Raw genomic sequence first — 10,873 nt, 5'->3', positions numbered from 1 at the left:
ACAGAAAGCACAACAACGACAACAACAAAAGTACTGAAGTAATTTTCTTTATCTCGATGGAAAGTGTTTAGTATTTGGTATTTCAAGTTTTTTCATCTGTAACTTTTGTCTCCATTTTAATATTGGTATCCAAAATGCGTTCTGATATGGAAAAATTAAATATTGAATATTTTGAATTTAATAGATACCTGCAAATTGCGTTTTTACGTTCCTCTTATAGATTGTACGTTGCAGGGGGCAGGGTCCGAATCCCGAAGTCCGACTTTCCATGTCAAATGAGTGTCTCCGGAAAGCTCCGGTGTGTCATCAATAAGGTTTTTAACAGTGCTGAAAACGACGTGAAACATCACAAGTTTGAAAACAGAATACAAACGGAGGATGACAAAGCAAAGAGACCTTTTTTCCTATGTTAATTTTACATCTCATCAACTATGAATGAGGAGGCTGGGGCCAGGCTCCATCCTGCAATTTCAAGCCTAGGCTGATGGTTCTGCCTTCCTGCGCAAGGTTCCTTCCCTCTTGGGGTCCCAGATTCACGCCCCTTTTGGCTACAAGTCAAATGTAGGTCTTACCCAGTGCTTTTGCCGGAACACCCAGGGCCGCATGATTTCTATTTGTACCGGCGATTTCCAGCGCGCACCTGTCCTCTTCCTCCCCCGCCCTGCAATTCCCACCTTGTTCTCCTCCTTCTCACGCCCACAGAGTTCCTGGTGCCTGGTCCAGCCTTTTCCATCTGGAGGAGCAGATTCTGCTTCCCTCACAGCTTCTCTCAGAATTGACAGTTTCACTAAAAACAAACAAAAAAGCCCCAAACTATAAACAAAACAAATAAATAAAACACTTAATAGTTATTTCCTCACAGGGCACTATGCAGGACACATCCAAGCCTCCGTCCTGCGTGTTGGACCTGTTGTGTTTCTCGAAGGCTGCGCACATCATGTGATCAGTGCATCCAGGGTGATGAAACGTGGGGCCCTCAATTGTCATCTCAGTCGTTCACTCAACAGCCGCTCAAGACTCAACTCTGTGCTGGGATTTAAACACACCCCCTTCCCCCGTTCCCACGTTCCCACAATCACCTCTGACTCGCTGCTCCAATCCCAATTCTTTAGGTTGGCACAGTCCCAAGGACACCTTTAGTCCCAGAGTCCAGAGGGCACACGGGGTGTCCAGAGGGAGGCCGTTGGAATTGAGGGTGTGTTTCTGTGCCCCTGGGTGGCCCCTGTCTATCTGCTCTTGCCTTTCTGTCACTTCTGCAGAAAAGCCAACACTACCCAGTCGGGAGTGATGGCCAGTTTTCCTCACAGATTTCACTGGGAGCCCTATGGTGTTTTCTCTCCCTTCTCCTCATGCTTTTGAGCACGCTGCCGTTCCTCAGGGCCGGCCACTTGGTGACGATGGGCTGACTGCTGCTGAGGGCTGGTTTTTGCCTGGCTCTCAGGCCCACATTCTCAACTGGCTTCCCAAATGGGGAATGAGGAATCCTGGATGAAACCTTACAGTCATTTGTGTCCTATCAGAAGCATTTCATCTGGGAGCTCAGTGAACCTTGGTGTGGCCGAGGTGACTATCATTGCCCCCAATCTAGGGCATGTAGGTTTGGCTATTCTGATCCGAGTTGACTATTCGTGGGGCTTGGCCCTTTGGGTCTTTGTTTCTCATACAAAATCACAGTCAGTCATGGGGAGGCCAATCCTTCCCTGCCAGTGGGGAGGGGCTGTGTGGTCTGTGAAAGTCTGAATACCTATGTGATGGTAAAGAGCATGCCTAGGGTGCCATGCAGGGGTATTTTTCTGATTGCTAGCAATATCTTAGAGCGGTTGGCAGATATGTTATTTCCATAGATACCACAGGGTGGGAAGTGGGTTAGGTACTGTCATGCACACACCGGATGTCAATGCTGTTCTAAAATAGGAAAGCACTATTGGTGATGAAGCATAAAGTACTACCAGATGCAGAGGCTAATGTTAGTGGAAACCAGGGTATAATGTGGTAGAGAGCTGACTCTTCACAGAAAATAATAGCCTGCTCTGGATCTTATAAGAAAAACTTGAATTAGTTTTAAGACAGTTGCCTTGGAAAAATAGAAATGCCAGGCTGGTATGAGGGTGTGTGGTGGTCGTCTCTGGGGGACTATTGGAAAGGGGGGTGTTTTGACTTCCCAGCACCTCTGAGCCTTCCTCCATCCAGAGTCACCCTGCCATGTACCTAGAGAACCCCATCCAGTCTTCTCAGTGATCAGTGAGAGAAACCAGAACTGATCTCTTGAACCCAATAAAGTCCTTTTCTCCCCTCCCCCGCTCAGTCTCTCTGTTGCTTTCTCTGTGTATCTTGGGTAAGGGTTATCTCTAAATAGAATATGAGACTCATGGCCAAATTCTATCTAATCCAGTCATCCTGGCACCTTGAGTGTGTCTCAAGGAATGATTGTGTGTGTAAGCCAAGGGGATCAAGATTCTAGAATGTTTTGGCCTGGAAGCTCATGCCTATCATCATGAGGCAGAACGACCATTCTCTTCTTCTGGCATCTAGAGAAACTGGTTCCAGGCCAGAAGTGGCAAGGAGTCTTTCAGCCACTATGGTGCCTGAAACTGCTACTCACACGGGTCAGAGAAGCAGCTATAATTGGGGAGCATGGGGTCCTCTGACACTGGGCATGCTTTTCATTTTCTCTCTTGGAGGGCCATCAGTCACATTGGCTCACTGGATTTGAGAGAACCCAAGGAAGGTGCTAATTGTCTAAGAAAGAAAGAAAGACATTGTTACAAAGTGGGAGTCGGAGTTCAGAAACATTTAATCGGAGTAGTTGAATGGGTGAGCAATTCATTGTACTGCTCGAGACGTATCAGTGCCTAAATCGCTAAAACAATTTTTTTCCCTGATATTTTTCTTCTTGTGCTTGCCAAAGAAACCAGATTATGTTATGAAAGAAGCCATAAAGTTTTAGTTTCAACATCTGGTGCTAGCAAGTTCGTGTATCTTCACACTGAGCTTGCCTTACCAAAATCTTTATGAATGTGGATTACCAAATGAAGTTGTATCAGTTAGTTCTCTTTTACTCACTAATGACAGAATACAGGAATCTGGCAAAGAAGAAAATCTATAGCTTGATTTAGGCTCTCGATTGACTTCATGAGAGTTCAGTTTTTTTCCTCCATTTCTGGGATTTGACTTCTCTTGAGTAGCCTTCATTCTCTCATTTCATGTGGTGGCTCCCAACATTTCTTGGCTCATGTATGTCCAGTTTAAAGTTCATAGATGTGAGAGCAGAAATCTTTTCCAAAAGTCTCAGACCAAGCCTTATGGGGCCAACCGACCATGACTGGATCCATCGCTGTGCCGACATTGTCTGCTCCCATGGGCCACAGTGAGTCACATGCCCACGGTAGCATTAAAGACAGGTTGAAAGGGGGGCGATGTGGTTTCCCACAGAAAATTCAGAATATTCGAGGGATGATTTTCACCCATCACTCTGCTGTTTAGATGGGGTAAATTGAATGATGATGTAATGAAAAGTGGGAGCTATGAAGAAACAGGATTCAGCCCTTTCCAGCCCTTCCCTGCCCATCTTCTGTGTTCTTCACTCTGTGAAGGGCAGGACCTTCTTCATTCTGTGGCACAGCACATAGGTGTGATGGGGAAGATCCAAGAAAAGTAATCTTACAAATGTATTAAAATGAAAAACAAAAAACCATAAAACAAAACTGACTGCAGCAGGGGAGAGTCAGAAGGTGAAGTTAAAATCCAGGAACTGGGGCATCAGCCCTGGAGGCCAGTAGCTTGGCAATGTTGGTCCCAGCCCTGTTTGCTCTGCCCCAGGCTGGGAGTGAGGAATTTTTTTGCAAAGTTTTCAGACTCAGCACATCTGTCTGCCTGAGGGCCCCCTGTCCTGGGGAAGCAGCTTTGACAGGCTCTTCTTACCCTCCTGACTAACAGGAGCAGGGCTGCAATGTGAGGGAGCCAGCAGCCTGTTGCCTCAGGAGGAGCCCTGTCATCGGGACTCCTATCCCCGCCATGGGGCAGCCTGGATGGTAGGATTTTATTTGACTGTTCATTTAAAATTGAGATGGATTCATGAGCGGGGGTCTTTCATGTGCAGGTGAGTGGTGGGAGCAGATGGGCCCCATAGAAATGAAGATTTATTTTTCATGTGACTGTCTTTAGTGATTAAATATGAAGGGAACGCCAGAGAGAGAGCTTGAGGAAGGAAGGAGGCTATGCTTTCTCTTTCTCTTGCATCCCTACAGGGGCAAGAGGACAAGCTGAGGGCCAGGGGCTGCCTTGCCGGCTGGTTCGGGTCCTAGCTTATGTGAGGAGATGTTAAGCCTGGGGGACTCTGTGGACTGCTGGGAGGACCAGAGGTCTGAGGAACAGGCAGCGCATGCTGACTTGCTTGATGACGCTGCATGAAACCCGAGTCCCCTCAGAGTTTCAGTATATATATACTTTGACTAAGTGATTGCTAAAGTGCTACCTAGCTCTGAAGTCTTATGAGTTCTTCAGCTGGATCTTGATGTTGTCTCATCATTATCACCATTGTTAGGTCCTGGGCATTGTTTTCAACCTTTATATACGTGATCCCACTGTACCCTCACTTCAACCTTACCAGGTGTATATTATTAGCATCATTTCACAGATGAGGCGACTGTATCCCAGAGAAGTGACACGACGTGCCCTAGACTACTTAGCTATGAAGAGGCAGAGCCAGGAAATAGAGCCAAGATCCCCTTTGCTTCTGAAGTCCATGGTCCCTACCCAGAGGAAGGCAGTTTCTCTGCCAATGACGGATTCATTTTTTTAAATTCTTGGATTAATTTACGATAATTTTTCAGTCAAGTCTATCTAAAATCAAACACAGGTCATTATATTTTTGAACCTGAGACAATTGGCTCTTGTAACAATACCTATTAGCATATCTGTAAGAGGAGAATAGTGATTCTATTTGTACCATAATTGATGAGGTAAGTTAAATTAGTTGAAGGGAGAAGCGTGTGGAAACTAGCTGAGCATTGTTGGTACTAAAAGTCTTCTAAGTTCTTTTCTCCCTTCTTTATTAAACAAGGGTAAGATCCTAAGGAAGAAGCCATCACTTTGCTATTGTTGCACTGAGTAAATTTCAATTGGGTTTCTAATAATCTTTTGTTAGGATTTGTGAATGAAAAAACTTAAGACTAGTAACAAGTTCAGTCTGAAGTCATCGATGGCTTAGATGTGGCTCTCCAATCAATGGCAGAGAATCTTCTGAAAGATTCCATGTATTCCCTCAAAGCCCTAAGAGCACGACCAGAATGTATGAGAGGAAGCCAGAGATGTCAGCTCAATAAAAGAAACAACTTGCCAACAATTTAAGCTGTTCAAAGAATAAACAACAGTCTTAGAAGACAGTGGATCTTCTATCATCCTGGGTCTCAGGTGCACAGGGAAGATGGCGGCCCTTTGTTGGGTAGGGTTACGCTGGAAGCCCTTTAATCACCCTCTCAGTGCTAAGGCTCTGTGCTTCAGAGATCCTCTGAATCTGCTAAGTCATAAGGGTGCTAGTGATGTGGTTCGAAGTGCTGGAGTCTGGAGCCGACGGCCAAGAAAGAATTCTTGAGACGTCTTTGGTGCAAAAAGGTGCTTTTATTAAAGCAACAGGGACAGGGGACAGAAAGAGCTGCGCTGGGATTGTGAGGAGTGCCTGATGATATAAGATTTCCATCCTGGGGGGAGGGGAGGGTGAGGTCAGGGCTCCAGGAAATTGAGACTATAGGTTTCTGGAAGTTTGGCAATTGATATGATTGCTTTTTTCTTATAAATCATTAAGACAGTTGCAAACTGATAGAGACTCATGTTAGGCATGACCTTGATCTCTATCAGTTAACCATTTGTTTTTCATGAGCAGCCAGGAGTGCCTGAGGAATGGCACCTGAGGGATGTAGAAGGAGGTTTGCGGGCTGTTAGCTTGTGCTTTGCCCTCAACCTGCCTTGCTCTCTCATCGCTGTGGAGGAGTCAAAAACCTCAGGATGCATTGTTTATGTATTTACTCATTCATTCATTGTGTGTGTGTGTGCATGTGTGCGTGTGTGCGTGTGTGTGTGTGTGTGTGTGTGTCTACGGGGCCCTAGGCTAAGCAGCGCAAGGGATATAAGTAAGATGTATTCCTTCCCTGGGATGAGCTAATAGTCTGACAAGGGAGGGACACATGTAAAATAGAAAAGGCAATAAAATTTGACTGATGTTATGTTGGAAGACTCTATAAAGTGTAATGGGATGCACACGTGGAGGTAATTAGTGCTTTCTATTTTTGGTTTAATAGCTTGTTTTCTTCGTTATTTGGCCTACTCTTTGATTTTGATTTGAACATTCTAATTCAGCCACTAGCTCTTTCTGAACCAGTTCTGGATATCAGCTCTGCAAATAGAAATCAAGGGGAAAGGACATTCCTCAATGCCACCCAAAAGGAAACGGACTGGTAAGTCTCCCTGGAGATACTATTTGTGATTTAGTAGTGTAGGTGGGGTCGGAGTAATGAGAAATTTAGTAGTGTAGGTGGGGTCGGAGTAATGAGAAAGTGTGGGCTCAGTCTGGGATAGGAGATAAATGGATAAAAGAGAACCAAACAATAGTCAACAATAGTAGGGACTCACTGGTCCATCTGTACTTTTAGGTTGTTTCGTTTCCAAGGATAGAATCAAAGCATCTACTGACTGTAGAATGATAAGGCTTTGGGGAATGCAAGCCACAAGTCTTAAGTCACTACTCTCAATGTAACACATTATAAAAGAATCTAGAATGAGCTACCGTCCCATAACCTGAGAATGTTGCTGTCGTGACCTCCTTCCAGTGTGATCCAATAGAAGAAGCTTCAGATAAGCTTTACTCTTTTACTCCTTCAATTTTTTGGAAACACTTTTATTTCTCTCTTTTTAGAATGTCCAGAAAGAGGGATTTATTCTTGTTTGTCCAGCATCCACTGCCCACAGGGTAAGATCAAAGCCCGGATGGCTTAGCTACAGAAGGCTGCAAAGTCTATGCCAACTTCTTGTCATTCTTAGCCCTGTACCCCAGCCAGGTCTTCACTGACAGGCTCACTGTCCCTCCGACATGCCACCCTTTCATAAATCCAAGCCTTGTGCACACTCTTCCCTCTGCCTAGAATACCCTTCCCAACTTTGTCATTAGCTCATTGGTGGAGGTTTCAGAAGAAATGGCATTTTTAATCTTCCCTCACCCTTTCAGGCACAGTTACGGATTGTTCTATTTTCTGTGCTCCCCTAATTCTGTTCCTTTTTGTGTTTTGGCCTTTACCTTGTTATATTGAAATATGTTTTTACATTAGCTCTGGCTTTCCCTTTTGATTATAATCTTCTGGAGGACTAGGACTGTAACATTAATTTCTACATCTCCATAGTCGATTATAGTGCTTGAGGATGGATATTCGATAGATGTATGAAGAATGAACAAGGTAAATTAGATATATCTGGGAACTGGGTGAAATCTTCTCTGTACTCTCAACATACTTATTTATTTTCTGTCATGGAAAGCACCATATGATGGCTTTATTACACTGTTGTGGAAAGAATACTAGTCTAAGAGCCAAGTTACTCAATCATATTGCCATCCCCGTCAGCTATTTGTTGAGCAAGCTTCAGGGCGTCACTTAACTTAAAAAAACCCTTGGTTTCCTTATTGGTAGAGTCAGTGTCGAAGGAGATCATCTTGAAAGTCTCTACCAACTAAAAATTCTGTAATTCTGTAAAGCGGCCCACGGCCCAATAATAATGTTAAATCAATGCTGTTAAATGTTATTATAGGGGCGACTGGGTGGCTCAGTCCGTTAAGCGTCTGCCTTCCGCTCAGATCGTGATCCCAGGGTCCTGGGATGGAGCCCTGCATCAGGCTCCCTGCTCAGTGGGAACCTGCTTCTCCCTCTCCTACTCCCCCTGCTTGTGTTCCCTCTTTCGCTATCTCTCTCTCTGTCAAATAAATAAATAAAATCTTTTTTAAAAAATGTTATTATAGAGCAAAGGGTTTAGTGGTCATGGAGCCATAAAGCCTAGATTCGAATTCTGGATCTGTAGCTCAATAGTTGTGTGACACTGGGTACATCATTTAATATCTAAGCTTTAGATTGGTCATCTGAAAAATGGGAAGGAAATGATTACTTTGGGACGGTTAGGAGCATGCAATAAGATAATTCATTTGAGAGTGCATTTAGAATTTGGTTATTAATTATTTACCCCTTAGATAGTTGTTAATTATGTCATGTCAGCTAAGATGAAGGCACCTTCATCTCCTGGCTGATCTACCTCAATAATCTCCTGACCATTCTTCCTGCTTCCAGAATAGAAATTTTAACAATTAAGTCTGATCACATGATTCCCTTGCTTTAAACCCTCCAATGGCTTCCATTTAAAACTTAGAATAAAATCCTAACTCTTTACATGGTCTATAGAAACTTATGTGTTCTGATCCCTACCTACTTCTTCAATGTCCTACCTGACCATTCTTATTCCCGTACCCCAGGCCACTGACTTACTGGCCCTCTAGTAAATGAACACATCCTGCTTTGGGTCTTTCTCTTTGCTCTTCCCTTGACTGGGTTGTCTCATCATTCCAGTCTCTATACAAATATTAAATATTGAAAAGACAGTTCCTGTCCACAGCACACCTCTTTTTACCTGGAAAAACTCTGTATCTCTTTACCCCTAAGACTTATAGATGTTTAGTGACTTGTCCGAAAATTACTCAAATGTTAAAAATTAGATCCCTCCAAAATAAAAAAAAAATTGATATGAGAAAAACCTACCCCCTCCCCAATTAGAACCTAGAGGTGTATTATTTTTTTTTTAAGATTAGATTCAGATAGATTGGCACCATTCTATTTCTTTAATATAAGAAGGGCCCACTTCCAGGTTTGCTGAGTGAAAATTTACTAATGCAGTTGCCCCTGGGGTCACCAATCATCATTATATATGTGGCTGGTGCAGCTTTGGATTTCACACTACTTTTCATATTCTGCAAAGCATGGGACACAGACTAGATTAATGCCTCAAGTGTGAAAGTAATATGAAAATTGGGACTGCATTTCCCAAATGGCAGGCCAAAGCAAAATAAAACCATGTATTTCGTAGTCACCAGATTTTACCAGCAAGCACGAATTTGTGTGTTTCAGAGATGAATGGGAGGAAAAATACCTGACAAACACATTTCACTAATGATAATCTAGCTGTGGATAGATAAATAGATATGAATTAACTGCTTTTAAATGATTATGGGAGATGCTTAAAAGGGCCACAATGGGCATAAATCAATATCCACTCTTCCAATCTTTTTCATAGCGGTTAGAGTTAAGAGATAGTAAAAGTACTTTTAAATTAGTGGGTGACCGGAGGGTAAGTAAGGAGCAAATGCCAGTATGATGATAGGGTCATCTGTCCCAGTTGCATGTGCACGGTTGAAAGGTCCTACTGTGTACTCAGACTGACTTTAAAAATGTCCTTTGTGTTTGTCATTTCCAAAGTCATTAGTGTAACATTTAGGAAAGCAAGCAAAACATGGTAAAACAAAAATCACTGCCAGAGGTCACCACTGCAAATATATATACGTGTATATATATATATATATATATATATATATATATATATATATATAAAATTTTCCCCACAGTTGAAATTCAGGGACTCCACTGCACATGGGATTTGAGCTCCAGCACAGGGTGGGATTAATCTCCTGACAATAGCAATCTTTTGCCTTATTTCTAAAGCCCCCAAACCTGTCAAGGTTTACTCAATATACCTTTGAAATTAGGAAAGTACGAGCGCTGTCCATTGTGTAGCTCAAGGAATGAGAATATAGTTCGTGTGATATGAAAATGGACACCAGTCTGATGAGCGGCAGCGTGAATGGAAGTCTGGGCTGTTCCCTTTCAGAGGACTAGTGTTACTGCCACATGCAATGGTTTCTCTTTTCAGAGTTCTTTAGGTTCTATTTCAATGAAGAATATGCCAGAAAGCCATGAGGATAAAGGGTATTTGTTTATATATTGCAAAACAAAGAAAATGTCTGCATCTTCAAAGTAATAGCTATATGCTTAATAAAATTTTCCGATAGTCACATTCCCCTAATTGTTGACTATTGTTTCTGGTGAAGTAGAATCAGTTAACTTAGACTCGTGCTCTCTCCAAAATAAATAAATAAAATCTTTAAAAAAAAGATAGATTTTGGGAAGATACAGACAGTGACTCCCCACAGAGACACTGAGAGCTTTCTCTCCGGGGATGAGAGGACCTTCCCCTCCCTAGAGATGTTACAGGGAATGAAGATAAGGTCTCTCTATGGAGGGGAAGAGTGGCAGGTTTGCCAGTGGGCCCTATAGAAGATCCCGATCTCCTTGTCTGGAGTTCCTCAACTGTGACCCCAGTCCATTATGTGTGCAGGCTCATCTGCATTGCCCCATGGGTTTGGGGGGACAAGGGGGCCCAACCAATGCGAACATGAAACCCAGGTCTTCCATTCTATGAATAAAAAACTGTCTACATCCATCTGGATTCAGTGTATGGTTCCCGGCCTCATCCATGGAGAGGTGGCAGGCAGCTGCAGCAGGTGCTATTGCTCAAGGATTGCTGGAGGGCTTGACAAAGTGAAGCCAAGAGAAGAGAGGCCAGGTAGGGAGTAGGTTTGAAAAGAAAAGGGGACCTTGGTGGGTGTGAGGGGCAGGCGCGAGTGCAAGGAGGACACCAGTAAGTGCCTGGAAGTTATTAAAAATAGAAAAGTAGTCTGATACGGGAAGGATCTGTAGAGCAGGTGATAGCTAGACCCTGTCTTAAATAATCGCGGTGATTCGTAGGTGGGTAATGATGAAAATGATGGGCGCTGATAGGTTGGTGAGCC

The sequence above is a fragment of the Leptonychotes weddellii genome, chromosome 13 (assembly GCF_054177405.1).
Source record: "Leptonychotes weddellii isolate Sample4059 chromosome 13, ASM5417740v2, whole genome shotgun sequence".
Taxonomy (NCBI): domain Eukaryota; kingdom Metazoa; phylum Chordata; class Mammalia; order Carnivora; family Phocidae; genus Leptonychotes; species Leptonychotes weddellii.
Note: the sequence above shows the minus strand (reverse complement) of the source record.